Source organism: Oncorhynchus keta, chromosome 37 (assembly GCF_023373465.1).
Source record: "Oncorhynchus keta strain PuntledgeMale-10-30-2019 chromosome 37, Oket_V2, whole genome shotgun sequence".
Classification (NCBI taxonomy): domain Eukaryota; kingdom Metazoa; phylum Chordata; class Actinopteri; order Salmoniformes; family Salmonidae; genus Oncorhynchus; species Oncorhynchus keta.
This window is the reverse complement of record NC_068457.1, coordinates 24438429-24446126: the sequence shown is the minus strand read 5'-3', so window position 1 is coordinate 24446126 and position 7698 is coordinate 24438429. Positions and strand designations below refer to the sequence as shown.

General features: G+C 49.6%; 1 long non-coding RNA gene across 1 annotated transcript; it reads left to right on the top strand.

The window, feature by feature from the left end:
- The first annotated feature begins 3939 nt into the window (after window positions 1–3939).
- LOC127916768 (uncharacterized) lies at window positions 3940–7240 on the top strand. The gene is made up of 5 exons (XR_008095855.1): window positions 3940–4361; window positions 4577–4699; window positions 4868–4949; window positions 4991–5484; window positions 5527–7240. It is a non-coding gene; the product is annotated as an uncharacterized LOC127916768 (long non-coding RNA).
- Window positions 7241–7698: the final 458 nt, after the last annotated feature.

Genomic DNA, 7698 nt, shown 5'->3' with positions numbered 1-7698 from the left:
ATTAGCCCAGTGTTGGGAATATTCCTCCATGTTGGAGCCTGATAGGGACACGGTGTGTGTGTGTGTGTGTGTGTGTGTGTGTGTGTGTGTGTGTGTGTGTGTGTGTGTGTGTGTGTGTGTGTGTGAGAACACAGGTGCAGAGTGCAGAACCAATACACAGCTCTGCATTGTTAACTCGGGCTGAGAGGTAATTGAGACAGAACACTGGACCAAGAGAACAGAGCAGTGTGGAGAAGAGTGTAAAACATGACAGAGGAATGGAGGGAGGAAGAGAGGAAAACAGACAGAGGAATGGAGGGGAGAGAGGAAAACAGACAGAGGAATGGAGGGAGAGAGGAAAACAGACAGAGGAATGGAGGGGAGAGAGGGAGGGGGAGGGAGGGAGGGAGGGAGGAATGGAGGGAGAGGGGAGAGAGGAATGGAGGGAGAGAGAGGAAAACAGAGAGGAATGGAGGGGAGAGAGGAAAACAGAGAGGAATGGAGAGAGGGAGAGAGGAATGGAGGGAGGGAGGGAGGGAGGGAGGGAGGGAGGGAGGGAATGGAGGGAGGGAGGAAAATGGAGACAGGAGGAATGGAGGGGAGGGAGGGAGGGGGGAGGGAGGGAGGGGGAGGGGAATGGAGACAGAGGAATGAGGGGAGGGAGGGAGACAGGGAATGGAGGAGGAATGGAGGGGAAGAGAGGAGGGACAGAGGAATGGAGGGAGGGAGGGAGGGAGGGAAACAGACAGAGGAATGGAGGGAGGGAGGGAGGGAGGGAGGGAGGGAGGGAGGGAGGGAGGGAGGGAGGGAGGGAGGGAGGGAGGGAGGGAGGGAGGGAGGGAGGGACAGAGATTAAGTGAGAGAGATACAGAGAGAGAAAAACTGCCTGTCCCTTGATAGGTTAAAACTGAAGAGTCAGCAACACACCATTCTTGAAGCAAATTAACAAACACAACCCCCCCCACACCCCTAAGGACTGGGAGGACTTGAATAATTGGTCCAAACAGAGTCCCGTGGCATGTGTGTTGGACAGACGATCTGTTAGAGCCTCTAAAGTCTTTCAACAGGCCTGTATAGTCCCTAATCCTCTACAATTCCCTGGAATAGAGCCTTATCACTGCCACCAGCCATGGTTCATTCAGCCTCCTCCTCTTCTCCCTCCTCCTCCCTCACTATCACACCATCTCCACACTCCACAGACATATGTCTACTGCAGGGCAGGGTTGGAGCGAGGCTGATGATGATGAAGAACCTAAAGAGCCATGGATAGCAACGTTGCTAAAAGACTTAAGTGATGCACAATGTCTTCTAGGGGGAGGACTTGTGTTGATCCCTGAACGCTGTCCTCCCAGGGCAGGCGGCCGGCTGCCATCCTTATGGCTGAATAACAAGTACATGTTCATTGGGAGGGAAGGAGTTTAGTGGGTCAGTACTGTCACTCGGATCAGGAGGTTGTACCAGACCCAATGGGAACTAGCCATGCAGCACTGGGGAAACAGAGCAGACCTTTTAGGATTCTCTCTATCCACACTCCTCCTCTCCTGTGCATGTGTGACAAGTCCCTTCTCCCCACACGTTCACCCTCCCTGCCACACACATGCAATATGTATACGACAGCCCACTCTACAGACAGCAGTGCAGAGACATGGCCGATTATACGAGGGGCGCACGCACGCACACACACACACACACACGCACACAAATAACATACTAACCAAACTCACATCCCGCAAATTGGCATTAATCAAATTGCTATGTGGCATCGTACATGAGTTTGTGCTGCCTGGTACATCATCACGCACTGTTTAAATAAGCTGTGGTATACTAAGTGAAAATCTCACATCCCCTGCTGGTAATCATCACTGGCATTAATCAAAGATAATCTCTCTGTGGCATCATCACTGTTAAAACATGAGTTTGTGCTGCCTGCTGGTACCCCCATCATCACTGTTAAAACACAGCTGTATTACTACTAGTAGTGAGATAATCTCCTCCTCTCCCTGCTGGTACCCCCATCATCACTGTTAAAACACAGCTGTATTACTACTAGTAGTGAGATAATCTCCTCCTCTCTCCTGCTGGTACCCCCATCATCACTGTTAAAACACAGCTGTATTACTACTAGTAGTGAGATAATCTCCTCTCTCCTGCTGGTACCCCCATCATCACTGTTAAAACACAGCTGTATTACTACTAGTAGTGAGATAATCTCCTCCTCTCTCCTGCTGGTACCCCCATCATCACTGTTAAAACACAGCTGTATTACTACTAGTAGTGAGATAATCTCCTCTCTCCTGCTGGTACCCCCATCATCACTGTTAAAACACAGCTGTATTACTACTAGTAGTGAGATAATCTCCTCTCTCCTGCTGGTACCCCCATCATCACTGTTAAAACAGCTGTATTACTACTAGTAGTGAGAATCTCCTCTCTCCTGCTGGTACCCCCATCATCACTGCTAAAACACAGCTGTATTATTACTAGTAGTGAGATAATCCCCATCATCATCACTGTTAAAACAGCTACTAGTAGTGAGAATCTCCTCTCCCCCTGCTGGTACCCCCATCATCTGTTAAAACAGTGTAGTGAGAATCTCCTCTCTCCTGCTGGGTGACTCTCATCAAAGAGCCAGGGAGTGATTCAGGGAGAGAGATGCCCCATGTTGTCTTTCATCCTCCCCCAAGAGGCCCCAAAAAATGGGTCAGTTAGTAGAGAGAGGAGCACACACCCTGCTGGCTGGTACACACACGCACACAGGCACACACACTGGCATGAACATACTACAGGCACGAATGCAGTCGCACACAAATAGGCACTCTTCCGTTTTCTCTCTCTCTCACACACAAATAGGCACTCTTCTGTTCTCTCTCACACACAAATAGGCACTCTTCCGTTTTCTCTCTCTCTCTCACACACACAAATAGGCACTCTTCTGTTCTCTCCCTCTCTCACACACAAATAGGCACTCTTCTGTTCTCTCCCTCTCTCACACACAAATAGGCACTCTTCCGTTTTCTCTCTCTCTCTCACACACACAAATAGGCACTCTTCTGTTCTCTCTCTCTCTCACACACACAAATAGGCACTCTTCCGTTCTCTCTCACTCACACACAAATAGGCACTCTTCTGTTCTCTCCCTCTCTCACACACAAATAGGCACTCTTCCGTTCTCTCTCACACACACAAATAGGCACTCTTCCGTTCTCTCTCACACACACAAATAGGCACTCTTCCGTTCTCTCTCTCTCACACACACAAATAGGCACTCTTCCGTTCTCTCTCACACACACAAATAGGCACTCTTCCGTTCTCTCTCACACACACAAATAGGCACTCTTCCGTTCTCTCTCTCTCACACACAAATAGGCACTCTTCCGTTTTCTCTCCTCTCTCACACACAAATAGGCACTCTGCTGTTCTCTCTCACACACACAAATAGGCACTCTGCTGTTCTCTCCCTCTCTCACACACAAAATAGGCACTCTTCTGTTCTCTCCCTCTCTCACACACAAATAGGCACTCTTCTGTTCTCTCCCTCTCTCACACACAAATAGGCACTCTTCTGTTCTCTCCTCTCTCACACACAAATAGGCACTCTTCTGTTCTCTCTCTCTCACACACAAATAGGCACTCTTCTGTTCTCTCCCTCTCTCACACACAAATAGGCACGCTTCTGTTTTCTCAAATAGGCACCCTGTTTCTCTCACACACAAATAGGCACGCTTCTGTTCTCTCACACACACACACACACACACACACACACACGATATTCATTGACAATCAGAGCTAATGCTTCTAACTTCCTGTCTTCTATAAGCACCACCATGTGGTCACTCCAGGACTGGCTGTTGTGCCTTCAACATGTTCTGTTGTCAAAGGGAGAAGTTGTGACTTACCTGTGATGAGGGCCAGCCCGGGCAGAGAGGACAGAGAACATAGAAGAAAAGGAGGAAAAACACCATTTAGTGTTTATTCATTACATTTATTCACATCAAAATCAGTCATTTATTCACACTTAAGTTAAATGGCACAAACATAATTCCATGAACGTTACACCAGTTCAGACAAACCTCCAGACAGTCGACACAACAAGCTCTATCACAACTAGGCCTTGGTTAGCTTCCCGGGAAGGCTTCATTACAAAAGTCAAGTATTATGAAAGACATGCTCTAGCCCAGGGCTCTCCAACCCTGTTCCTGGAGAACTACCATCCTATAGGTTCACTCCAACCCTGTTCCTGGAGAACTACCATCCTATAGGTTCACTCCAACCCTGTTCCTGGAGAACTACCATCCTATAGGTTCACTCCAACCCTGTTCCTGGAGAACTACCATCCTATAGGTTCACTCCAACCCTGTTCCTGGAGAACTACCATCCTATAGGTCCTCACTCCAACCCTGTTCCTGGAGAACTACCATCCTATAGGTCCTCACTCCAACCCTGTTCCTGGAGAACTACCATCCTATAGGTCCTCACTCCAACCCTGTTCCTGGAGAACTACCATCCTATAGGTCCTCACTCCAACTCTGTTCCTGGAGAACTACCATCCTATAGGTCCTCACTCCAACTCTGTTCCTGGAGAACTACCATCCTATAGGTTCACTCCAACCCTGTTCCTGGAGAACTACCATCCTATAGGTTCACTCCAACTCTGTTCCTGGAGAACTACCATCCTATAGGTTCACTCCAACCCTGTTCCTGGAGAACTACCATCCTATAGGTCCTCACTCCAACCCTGTTCCTGGAGAACTACCATCCTATAGGTTCACTCCAACCCTGTTCCTGGAGAACTACCATCCTATAGGTTCACTCCAACCCTGTTCCTGGAGAACTACCATCCTATAGGTCCTCACTCCAACCCTGTTCCTGGAGAACTACCATCCTATAGGTTCACTCCAACCCTGTTCCTGGAGAACTACCATCCTATAGGTTCACTCCAACCCTGTTCCTGGAGAACTACCATCCTATAGGTTCACTCCAACTCTGTTCCTGGAGAACTACCATCCTATAGGTTCACTCCAACCCTGTTCCTGGAGAACTACCATCCTATAGGTTCACTCCAACCCTGTTCCTGGAGAACTACCATCCTATAGGTTCACTCCAACCCTGTTCCTGGAGAACTACCATCCTATAGGTTCACTCCAACCCTGTTCCTGGAGAACTACCATCCTATAGGTTCACTCCAACCCTGTTCCTGGAGAACTACCATCCATCCTACCCTGTTCCTGGAGAGCTACTGTGCTGTAGGTCCTCTCTCCAACCCTGTTCCTGGAGAGCTACTGTGCTGTAGGTCCTCTCTCCAACCCTGTTCCTGGAGAGCTACTGTGCTGTAGGTCCTCTCTCCAACCCTGTTCCTGGAGAGCTACTGTGCTGTAGGTCCTCTCTCCAACCCTGTTCCTGGAGAGCTACTGTGCTGTAGGTCCTCTCTCCAACCCTGTTCCTGGAGAGCTACTGTGCTGTAGGTCCTCTCTCCAACCCTGTTCCTGGAGAGCTACTGTGCTGTAGGTCCTCTCTCAACCCTGTTCCTGGAGAGCTACTGTGCTGTAGGTCCTCTCTCCAACCCTGTTCCTGGAGAGCTACTGTGCTGTAGGTCCTCTCTCCAACCCTGTTCCTGGAGAGCTACTGTGCTGTAGGTCCTCTCTCCAACCCTGTTCCTGGAGAGCTACTGTGCTGTAGGTCCTCTCTCCAACACTATTCCTGGAGAGCTACTGTGCTGTAGGTCCTCTCTCCAACCCTGTTCCTGGAGAGCTACTGTGCTGTAGGTCCTCTCTCCAACACTATTCCTGGAGAGCTACTGTGCTGTAGGTCCTCTCTCCAACACTATTCCTGGAGAGCTACTGTGCTGTAGGTCCTCTCTCCAACCCTGTTCCTGGAGAGCTACTGTGCTGTAGGTCCTCTCTCCAACACTATTCCTGGAGAGCTACTGTGCTGTAGGTCCTCTCTCCAACACTATTCCTGGAGAGCTACTGTGCTGTAGGTCCTCTCTCCAACACTATTCCTGGAGAGCTACTGTGCTGTAGGTCCTCTCTCCAACACTATTCCTGGAGAGCTACTGTGCTGTAGGTCCTCTCTCCAACACTATTCCTGGAGAGCTACTGTGCTGTAGGTCCTCTCTCCAACACTATTCCTGGAGAGCTACTGTGCTGTAGGTCCTCTCTCCAACACTATTCCTGGAGAGATACTGTGCTGTAGGTCCTCTCTCCAACACTATTCCTGGAGAGCTACTGTGCTGTAGGTCCTCTCTCCAACACTATTCCTGGAGAGCTACTGTGCTGTAGGTCCTCTCTCCAACACTATTCCTGGAGAGCTACTGTGCTGTAGGTCCTCTCTCCAACACTATTCCTGGAGAGCTACTGTGCTGTAGGTCCTCTCTCCAACACTATTCCTGGAGAGCTACTGTGCTGTAGGTCCTCTCTCCAACACTATTCCTGGAGAGATACTGTGCTGTAGGTCCTCTCTCCAACACTAATCTAGCACACCTGATTCTAATAATTAGCTGGTTGATAAGCTGAATCAGGTTAGTTACAACTGTGGTTGGAGCGAAACCCTACAGGATACTAGTTCTCCAGGAACAGGGTAGCCTAATTGCAAGACCTATGCTAAATAGTCAGACAACAAATGATGTGATTCTCAGTGTCTTCTCCCCAGCCACCATCTTCCCCCAAAGGCCATATTTCTCAGTATGGTTAAACATGATTGTAACCTCTTCATATGGTGATAAAGTTTTCATGAGTTGTTTAGCATGTACATAACACATTAACAAGGAGGCACCATGAGGTGTGGGACTATCTGCTGATGAGTCCTGCACAACAAAACGATGACACGTCAGAGAGCCCTGCACACATTCAGACCACCGGTGTGTGTGTGTGTGTGTGTGTGTGTGTGTGTGTGTGTGTGTGTGTGTGTGTGTGTGTGTGTGTGTGTGTGTGTGTGTGTGTGTGTGTGTGTGTGTGTGTGTACACATGCGTCTGACTCGGAGGCTAGACTCTCTGTCTTGATCATCAAAGCGGAAGAGAGAGAGAGGGGAGCAGATGAACCACTGAATGAATAAAGAAAAGCGAGCAGACAAATGGAGAGACACAGAGAGAGAGAGACTAACACCAGACACCTTGACACGCCAACCCAGACTCAGGTCTGTTACCATGGTGACACCGTCTTGGGTCTGCACGCCACGGCTGGTTTGGCTCGCAGCGTGCAGAGTGGTGGAGCCTTGGCGACAAGGGGTCCCCAGGGAGTGTGCCAACCACGTGCCCATGGGGAAGGGGAGGGCAGGCCAGGCCAGTCTGCTGATCAACCTGGGGAGGGGTGGAGATGGGGGGCTTGTGTGCCCCTAAACACCCCCTTCCAAACACACACACACACACCCGTGCCAGCAGGCTCCCCCTAATCTCTGACCACAATAGTAACCATATGCTGATCCTCTCCAACACAAAAGAACAGGCAGGGCAGCAGATTATTATCTCAAACAAACTATGTGTCAAAGATCCCAAACAGCATCTTAATCCATTCATTCAAACACTGTGGGCTCTTCAGAACACGGGTTGTGATTTTGAACTAGTCGCTCCAGAACACGGGTTGTGCTTTTGAACTAGTCGCTCCAGAACAAGGGTTGTTTATCCTGGTCACTTGGCTGGTTGGTGGTTTGGATCTAATGGCTCCAGAACAAGGGTTGTTTATCCTGGTCACTTGGCTGGTTGGTGGTTTGGATCTAATGGCTCC